The 9,885-nt window shown below is 46.2% G+C and overlaps 1 long non-coding RNA gene across 1 annotated transcript in view; it reads right to left on the bottom strand.

Annotated features, from left to right (window-relative positions):
* Window positions 1-5,910: 5,910 nt before the first annotated feature.
* Window positions 5,911-9,885, bottom strand: part of LOC138671245 (uncharacterized) — a 201,714-nt gene continuing 197,739 nt past the window's right edge. Inside the window, exons 2-3 of the long non-coding RNA XR_011319443.1 lie at window positions 8,120-8,198; window positions 5,911-7,127 (exon numbers count right to left, since the gene is read on the bottom strand). This is a non-coding gene — a long non-coding RNA (uncharacterized lncRNA). The remainder of the gene's footprint in view (window positions 7,128-8,119; window positions 8,199-9,885) is intronic.

The raw sequence follows: 9,885 nt of genomic DNA, 5'->3' as shown, positions 1-9,885 counted from the left end.
TGTAAGCTCTCACGAGCAGGGTCGTTTTATTTTGCTTTATTACTGTATTGTTAACATTGTTACCTATGACTGTTGTGTTTTAAACTGTTAAACTGTAAAGCGCTGCGGAATATGTTGGCGCTATATAAATAAAGATTATTATTATTACTATTATTATCCTCTCCTCCTCCTGCTGACCCTGGGCTCTAACACAGCCAGTTTTTGCCCGGAAGTACTAGCTGCACAGAGAAAAACACCCGCCAATGTGTCAGTGGGGTTCAGCAACGCCAGCTGTTCCCCTGCTGTGTAGCCGGCGACGTGTCCTGCAAACGCCATGCAGGCACCTGAACTGAAATTAAAGGGAAACTTCCCCCCCCAGGTGTTTCTATGTATAATAGCCACCTTGTACAACAGTAATGCTGCATTTGTACAAGGTGGCTGACTTTTTCTCCTTGCCCACGTGGAACGCAACACTTACAAAATGTGTCTCATTACAGACCATTACATTGTGCCTGAGGTGTGACTTTCCTTTTTAATGACAAGCAACACCCCCCTTGGTAGCGCTGCCCGTCTTCTGACATCATTGGTTGGCTGGCTGTGCCTGTGCGTCCACCCTGCCCGACACAACGTCCCTCGTTGTCTGATATATTTTGACTGCAAGGGTGTGATTGATGGGCATGTGCAGTGCATATGTTCGCCTGTCTTCACTCATCTCCTTCCGCCTTCTTCAGACTGTGCGGCCTCATGGCCGCGGCATGCGATAAGGGATCAGCGGAGGCCGCCCAGTCTGAAGCAGGTGTAAGGACATGAGTGAGCGGCAAACATATTTACTGCGCAAGGCCATGAATCCCAGCTCTGCAGTGTGACTTTATGAAAAGACACTGCGGGTCTGGGATTCATGGCCATCGCTAACCGCACTGGCCGACATGAAATGAGGTGAGAAGACAGGGAGCGCTCACAGCGCATGGCCAGGGGATAACAAGAGCGCAGACTCCTGTACAGCAAATAACAATGCTCAGGAGGCTGCGCCCAGCACCAAGACGTTATTTTGGACACCTGTGCTGTGTGTCCTTAAAAAGACAAGTGACGCCTCCAATACAGTTTTACTGTACAATGGGCAAAATTGTGTACGTCTTTCATTCAGCGTGTGCAATGAGCAAAATTTAAAGAGCAACCTTTCACTTGTGGAGAATTACTGCTGCACAAGGTGTGGCTCTTCTACATTGTAACACCTGAGGGTGGGTTAAAGGTTACCTTTGAAATTGGTTCAATTAGGCTTCGGCCTACACTCTGCTCCTCTCCTCCTCCTGCTGACCCTGGGCTCTAACACCGCCAGTTTTTGCCCGGAAGTGCTAGCTGCACAGAGAAAAACACCCGCCAATGTGTCAGTGGGGTTCAGCAACGCCAGCTGTTCCCCTGCTGTGTAGTCAGCAACGTGTCCAGCACAAGCCACGCTGGCACAACAGAACAAAAGCTGCCACCAGTGCAGGCTTCGGCACTTGGGCAACGCATCCAGGTTCCGGTACCGTCAGCTGGATCTCGGCAGTGTCTTTGTCACGGGTACTCCCTCGTGCCCAGCCTGGTTCCAGCACCGTCAGCTGGTTCCGGGTAGTGTCAAGCTCACTGAGACGCCTATGCGTTGCCCCGTCGTGTTGCGGTCGGTTTTGCCAACTCCATGGTGCCTCCAGTTTAGGAGCTTCCAATGTGGGCTGCGGGAATTGACAATCAAGGCTGGTTCTGTAGTGCCGGTAGGCCAAGCTCCCCCTGTAGGACTGTTGGTGTTCGGTAACTGCGGCAGCCTCGCGGCCTAGCTGTTCTCTCCTCTCCTGTGGACCTTCTGGTCCACATCCTGGTTCCAGTACCGTCAGCTGGTTCCGGGCAGAGCCTTTGGCTTAGGTGCCTCCTTCTGGGTATCCGAGTTCCGCCAACGCCAGGCAGTCCTTGGTAGTGCTTTTAAGCACGGGTACCTACAGATTTGCAACCGGGTTCCAGCACCGTCAGCTGGTCCTCGGTCGTGCCATTGGCTCTTGCACACTTGGGCCATGCATCCGGGTTCCGGTACCGTCAGCTGGTTCTCGGCAGTGTCTTTGTCACGGGTACTCCCTCGTGCCCAGCCTGGTTCCAGCACCGTCAGCTGGTTCCGGGTAGTGTCAAGCTCACTGAGATGCCTATGCATTGCCCCGTCGTGTTGAGGTCGGGTTAGCAAACTCCATGGTGCCTCCAGTTTAGGAGCTTCCTATGTGGGCTGCGGGAATTGGCAATCAAGGCTAGTTCTGTAGTGCCAGTAGGCCAAGCTCCCCCTGTAGGACTGTTGGGGTTCGGTAACTGCAGCAGCCTCGTGGCCTAGCTGTTCTCTCCTCTCCTGTGGACCTTCTGGTCCACATCCTGGTTCCAGCACCGTCAGCTGGTTCCGGGCAGAGCCTTTGGCTTAGGTGCCTCCTTCTGGGTATCCGAGTTCCGCCAACGCCAGGCCGTCCTTGGTAGTGCTTTTAAGCGCGGGTACCTACAGCTTAGTAACCGGGTTCCAGCACCGTCAGCTGGTCCTCGGTCGTGTCATTGGCTCTTGCACAGTTGGCCAATGCATCCGGGTTCCAGTACCGTCAGCTGGTTCTCGGCAGTGTCTTTTGCTCTTGTACCTTCTGCTCCCCATCCTGGTTCCAGTACCGTCAGCTGGTTCCGGGCAGAGCCTTTGGCTTAGGTGCCTCCTTCTGGGTATCCGAGTTCCACCAACGTCAGGTGGTCCTTGGTAGTGCTTTTTAGCACGGGTACCTCCTGCTTAGTAAGCGGGTTCCAGTAAGGCTACGTTCACATTAGCGTCATGCGACGCAGCGTCGCCGACGCAACGCACGACGGATCGGAAACGCTCGCAAAAACGCACCATTTTTGACGCATGCGTCGAACGGATGCGTCGTAAAACGCAGTGTTTTTTGTGCGTTTTTGTTGCGTTTTTCCAAAAAACGCAGCGTTTTACGACGCATGCGTTGTCAAACAATGATGTAATCTTTCAACACAATTTAGTGTCTAGACACTAGATAATACCACCAATGAATAGAAGAGGGTGGGTCTAGTGTCTAGACACTAGATAATGCCACCAATGGGTAGATGAGGGTGGGTATAATGTAATTGTGGTATATATACCCCGGCATAGATTATTTCCAACCATACAGCATCAAGATGGAGCGTCCCATGGAGAGTATCTACCTCAATATGGAGCTGGAATTTACCCTTGCTATTGCTTATGCTATTGCCTGTCATGAACAGAGGAAAAGAGACAAACTACGGAGAAGGAGTCGTCGGCGTTTTTGGCTACACCCTATAGTGGAAGTCCGAGAGAGTCGTGGAGCCTACCATTGTCTGTTTGGTGAATTAAATGAGAACCAGGAGAAATACTTTGAATACACCAGGATGTCACAAAACAGCTTCCGATATCTGCTGCGTCTGGTGGAAGGAACCATTTCCAGGCAGGACGCGCAGCTCCGTAAATCGATTTCCCCCGAGGACCGTCTGCTGGTGACTCTACGGTACGTAATGCAATGTGAAGGATTTATATGTTCTTGCCATTTTTTAAAGTAACGTGTTTTGGTTTTGTGGGGTGGGGGATTGTAATTAAGAATGAAAAATTCTTTCATAACAATTTAATTAATTACATTTATTTATTTTTCTTCTTGTCAGTTTCCTTGCTACCGGAGAGACCTTGAGATCACTGCATTTCCAGTTTAGGATTGGAGTCTCCACACTGTCTGGTATTATTGCCGACACATGCCGCGCATTGTGGGACAACCTCCGGGAGGAATTTTTACCCATCCCTACAACAGAATTATGGCAGGCCAACGCCCAAAAATTCGAACAAGTGTGTTCTTTCCCTAACTGTATTGGAGCCGTGGATGGGAAGCACATTAGGATTACCAAGCCTTCAAGAAGTGGATCTCTGTTCTTTAATTATAAAAAATACTTTTCCACCGTGCTCATGGCAATTGCAGGTGCGGACTGCAGGTTTCTCGCTGTGGACATTGGAGCATTTGGCCGTGCAAATGATTCACGGACATTTAAGGAGTCTGATATGGGCCGAAGATTGTACGATAACAATTTTAATTTCCCCCAGCCACGATCTCTTCCCAACACCGAAGGCCCGGCCCTGCCATTTGTTGTGGTTGGGGATGAGGCTTTTCAAATGAGTGGCAACCTACTTAAACCGTACTCCAGTCGGGGGTTGGACCGCACCAAAACTATATTTAATTACAGACTGTCCAGGGCCAGAAGAACTGTGGAGTGCGCCTTTGGAATCCTTGTCTCCAAATGGCGTATCTTAGGATCCGCCATAAATTTGAAAATTGAGACAGTGGATGAGGTGGTGAAGGCGTGTGTGGTTCTCCACAATTTTATTATTGATAAAGAGAGAGTCAACGTGGAACTCGATGAACCCATACCAAATCCATTGCCTGATTATCAAGATCATCCTCTGCGGACAACTGTGGAGATTGCTCATATGAGGGACCAATTTGCTGCATACTTTGTTTCAGATGTTGGGCGTGTTTCATGGCAAGATCAAATGGTTTAATTCATCTTGGTATTATGATACAATAAAAACACTGTAATGTAAACACTGTTGAGTCCATGTCATTTTACCAGCCTATATAAGGTTATTTAAATGTTGTTATAATGTCCCCTGATTGTCTAGTGCGTTGTGTTTTGAAATAAAGTTCTTGTGCCTTTCCGTTTTCACAAAACAAATCTCCCATATGTTTTTCCATAGTAATCAAATTTTAAAATCCAATGTTATATAAACTAATGTGTGTCCCACAAAATTTATGTGAGCACCAGTACCCAAATGGACTGTGACAAAACAAAAAAATATTTCAGCCGTGTGTTCCATAGTTTTGACATATAACATGATCGGCTCCCACCTTGTCAACCATTTTTAATCTTGCAGACTATTTGCATATGGAACCTGGCTTGACAAGGAGGGAGACGATCATGTTTGCAAAACTCTACAGAGTTAACACTATTGCACTCAGGATGCTAGAATACGTCCAGAGTCAAATAGTGGCGACACTGTGAACATTGCTTCCACCTCACCTGACCAATATTCTTAAGGTACCGTCATAAAACGATTATCCAACGATACCGACCAGTGATACGACCGGACCGTGATCGTTGTTTAGTCGTCGCGTGGTTGCTGGAGAGCTGTCACACAGACAGCTCTCCAGCGACAAAAAAAGAGCAAGTCCCCGTGTAATCTGGGTAATGTTATGAAGCGCATGGCCGCACTCACGATGTTTTCCCTGTTTACCAAAATGTAATTTAAAAAAATTAAAAAACCCTTACATTCCGATGTGTGACACGTCCATCGCCGTCAGCTTTCCGTACTGTGCCAGCCCTAAAGCACAGCACAGCGTTTATTATTAAGTCAACGGTGTGCTCTGCTTTACGGGCGGGAATGACAGTGTCAGTCACTGCGGAAAGATGACGGCGAGGGACGTGGTTGACACCTTTTTTTTTGGGGGGGGTATTGTTCACTTTTTTGAGTGTTTAAAACACTGCGCTAGTAACCCAATATTCCCTTGTTTACAGCAAAGACATCGCTGGATCGGTGTCAAACACGCCGATCCAACAATGACAGCGTGTGATCAGTTACCCCCAAAAATTCCTAATCATTCGCTGACACCTACAATCTCCCAGCAGGGGCTCAATCGTTGTACGATTTCAGAAAAGATAACGTTGGTTACTGACAAAAACCAACTATATCGTTACTGAAATCGTTGTGTGATGGAACATTTTAAAATTGATATATTGAGCAATGCTGTTTGTGTTTGTAACATCTCATAGTACAATGAGCGACAGCCCTATAAAAGGATGAAAAAAAATATTTATAAAATATTGTCAGACATTGCACATCAGGTGTTACAAACACAAGATTTGTTTATACGGCGCACGGTGTGATTTGGTGCAAACTTTATTATAGACAATAAAAACTCAGTATTTTTGAACAAAATAACAATTTTATTTGGGACACAAAAAAAAAATGGGAAATGTTATGGGGTATCTATATCTGCAATTAAGGGGGATTGATATACCCCACTTTTGGCGGGTGTTGAGGAGACCGAGGAGGAGGACGAGGGGGAGGAAGCAGCATAGTCTATGACACTAGACGGGATGCCGACATCAATCCAGCCAGTTGATGGTGGCGAGACTGCCAAAGCAGGAGGTGAGGGAGGAGGAGGGACGACCAGTGTCCTTGGCTGGCTACTCCTGCTCCGGGTAGACCCAGGCTGAGTACTTGGTGTGCTCCTTGTAGACCCAGGCTGGGTACTGGGTGTACTCCGTGTAGACCCAGGCTGGGTACTGGGTGTGCTCCGGGTCGAACCAGGCTGTGTACTTTGGGTGGTTGTTTTGGGAGCAGCCATAGCCAAGGTTGTAGATTATTATTAAAAAAATAATGATTATTATTAGTGCTTGTCGTCGTCTTCTTTTTTTTCCTCCTCTCTCCCTCTGGGTGTGGGTCGGCTTCCCGTCTGTGTGCCCTTGAAGGCCTGGCAGGAGCAGAACTTTGGGGCTCTGTTCTGTGGTGGTGGCGGTGGCGGTGGCGGTGGCCCTCGGCACGCGGAGCTCTGTGGTGGTGCTCTGCAGCAGGAGTCGGAGTCATGGCAGCCAGCGATGGTACTGCGGGCACTGTAGTCGCTGACTGCATGACCCGAGCCTACTGCAGAGCAGTGACATATGCGTTGTTGCATGCCTGCATGACCGAAATCTGGAGTTCCGGCGTAAGATGTTCAACCATGCCCTTCTGAATGGCACTAAAAAAATGCTTGGCCGGCCTCGAGAGCTCCGATTCTATGGTTTCAAGACACCGGTCGATATTGGACATTTTATCGCACAGCGCCTTGAAACCATTCTGGAATATGGTGCTCAAATGTAAAAATTCGGGCAGGATCGCCCTGTCCGAGGCCCACTGACGCTGTCGGGAAGACCCGAAGGAAGGAGCGACAGAGGCCTCGGCCAGGGGAACATCTGATGGACCGGCTGCCGGTTCGCCAGATTGGGGTGGTGCAGACCTGCTCTCGCTGTGGGATGGCTGCGACGGTTCAGATGGCGCTTCACGAAAGACCGCTCCAGAGGGTCGGACAGTCTCGCGGGTGCTGCTGTGTGTTCTGTGAAAACATAAGGAAACCATTAGTATACTAGATATAACATTTCAAATGCGTCATTAATTAACTTTACCGGCGGTATCCATTGCCGCCGTTAATATTAACCTATTTTTAATATTGACACTGCATATGCCGCATCAATATTAAAAAAAGAATGCGGACAAATGTAACTTTTGTGACAGGCAGAACGGAAGGTGTAATCTTCAAACTTTTATAGATAACAGGAATGCCTGTCACAAATGAGAATATGATGAAGAAGTAGAATAGGAAGAATAATAATAGTTGAAGAAAATGAATATGAATAATGTAATTAAAAAAAAAAGTAGAAGATGAAGAAGAAGATGAATAAGGTGAAGAAGAAGTTGATGTCCAAGATGCTGATGATGATGAAGATGAAAGTGTGGGAAAAGTTAAAAAAAAAGAAGGGGAAGGGCGTGGAATAGTGAAACATCAATATCTGACATAATAAAAAGAAAAATTACATAGTCAATATCTTTGTAACTCCGAACATCTAAAAAAAAAAAAATTTCCTGCTATTCTATTTGATTGGGCTAAACCTCTATGCCTTTAATGTCTCCGCCACCTTCCCAAATACATCCTGCATTATTCTTAGTTGTTTTCCTTCATGTAGAATGAACCTACAAGGAAAGAAGGGTTTATTTTAATTCCGATATTTTGGTCCCATTGACTTGTATTGGGATCGGGTATCGGTATCGCCGATATCCGATATTTTTTGAATATCGGCCGATCCAATCCGATACCGAAACTTTCCGATATCGGAAGGTATCGCTCAACACTATATAGGAGGCTTGCTCTAAGATCTATCACTATTTTACCTTGTTAGCAATCAATCAACTAAGTTAAGAGAGGAGACAATAAATGTACTGACAAATAAACAAGTTTGCAGGCCCACATTGATCATAAACCCCTTTGAGAAAGGTGCATGGCCTCACAGCATTAAGGGACAAGCATAGTGAGATGAATAAACTATATACCATAAGATATGTCTGCTGACATGAATAGAAATGACTGGATAAATGCAGGATCTATGCAGTAGTTGAATGAGCTATATACCTGTATGAAGAGAATAGAGATGAGTGTAAGATTCTGCCATGAAATAACTGCAAAGTACTTTGAAAAATGTACTTAGAATAAATATATACATAAATGCTTCCCCAACATCAGCAAGACAATTACCCAAAACATACAGCCAAGATAACAAACGAGTGGCTCAAAAAGAAGCACATTATAGTCATGGAGTGGCCTAGCCAGTCTCCAGACCTTAATCCCATTGAAAACTTATGGAGGGAGTTGAAGCTCCAAGTTGCCAAGCGACAGCCTCAAATTCTTAATGATTTAGAGATGATTTGCAAAGAGCAGAGGACCAAAATTACTCCTGACATGTGCGCAAACCTCATCATCAGCTACAAAAGACATCTGACTGCTGTGCTTGCCAACAAGGGTTTTGCCACCAAGTATTAAGTCTTGTTTGTCAGAGGGATCAAATATTTATTTCTCACTGCAAAATGCAAATAAATTTATATAATTTATACAATGTGATTTTCTGGATTTTATTTTTGATATTCTATCTCTCAGTGTTAAAATTAACCTACCCTTAAAACTATAGACTGTTCATGTCTTTGTCAGTTGGTAAATTTACAAAATCAGCAAGAGATTAAATACATATTTGCCCAACTATAGTACTTACAGACACTCAGAGACAATAAATTATTTGTCAAACCAGAGAAATGTATGTTTTCACCTGAGGAGATCCCTTTTCTAGGATATGTGTTATTGTCCACCGATTTTTGCATGCATCCGGTGAAAGTCCAGGCGATACTGGATTGGGAATTATCCTGATGATTTAAAGGCATTACAAACGTTTTTGAGTATTGCCAACTACTACCTTAGGTTCACCAAAAACTTTTTGGTAGTGGCCAAACCTCTAATAGATATGACCAGGAAAGGGACAGTGTTGTGGACCTGGTGGTTAGGAGCACCAGGAATGACCTGATGGTTAAACACATAGGACAAGCTCTGGGAAGTGGGAACTCTGCTGACCGCAATCCCTAATCCTATCACACACACTAGAAATAGCCGTGGAGCGAACCTAACAGGCCTAGTCGCCTCGGCACAGCCTAAGAGCTAGCTACCCCTAGAGAAGAAAGTAAAGCCTACCTTGCCTCAGAGAAATTCCCCAAAGGAAAAGGCAGCCCCCCACATATATTGACTGTGAGTAAGATGAAATACACAAACATAGGAATGAAAGAGATTTCAGCAAAGGGAGGCCCGACTAATTAAACAGACAGAGGATAGAAAAGGTCACTTTGCGGTCAGCACAAAAAACTACAAAAGACCACGCAGAGTGTGCAAAAAGACCCCCGCACCGACTCACGGTGCGGAGATGCCACTCTGCATCCCAGAGCTTCCAGCTAGCAAGGCAAAATCATATTAGCAAGCTGGACAAGAAAACAAAAACAACAAAATAAACTAGCAGGAACTTAGCTTCTGCAGGCATAGACAGGTCACCAGAAAGATCCAAAAGCAAACTGAACCAGTGCTGGAACATTGACAGGTGGCATGGAGTAACGATCTAGGTGGAGCTAAATAGAGCAGCAGCCAAAGAATAAACCAGGTCACCTGTGGAAGGAATCTCAGAACCAGCAGCTCCACTCACAGCCACCAGAGGGAGTCCATGGACAGAACTCGCCGAAGTACCATTCATGACCACAGGAAGGAGTTCCAAAACAGAATTCACAAC

Source organism: Ranitomeya imitator, chromosome 3 (genome assembly GCF_032444005.1).
Source record: "Ranitomeya imitator isolate aRanImi1 chromosome 3, aRanImi1.pri, whole genome shotgun sequence".
NCBI classification, from domain to species: Eukaryota; Metazoa; Chordata; class Amphibia; order Anura; family Dendrobatidae; genus Ranitomeya; species Ranitomeya imitator.
This window is presented reverse-complemented; position numbering and strand designations above follow the sequence as displayed.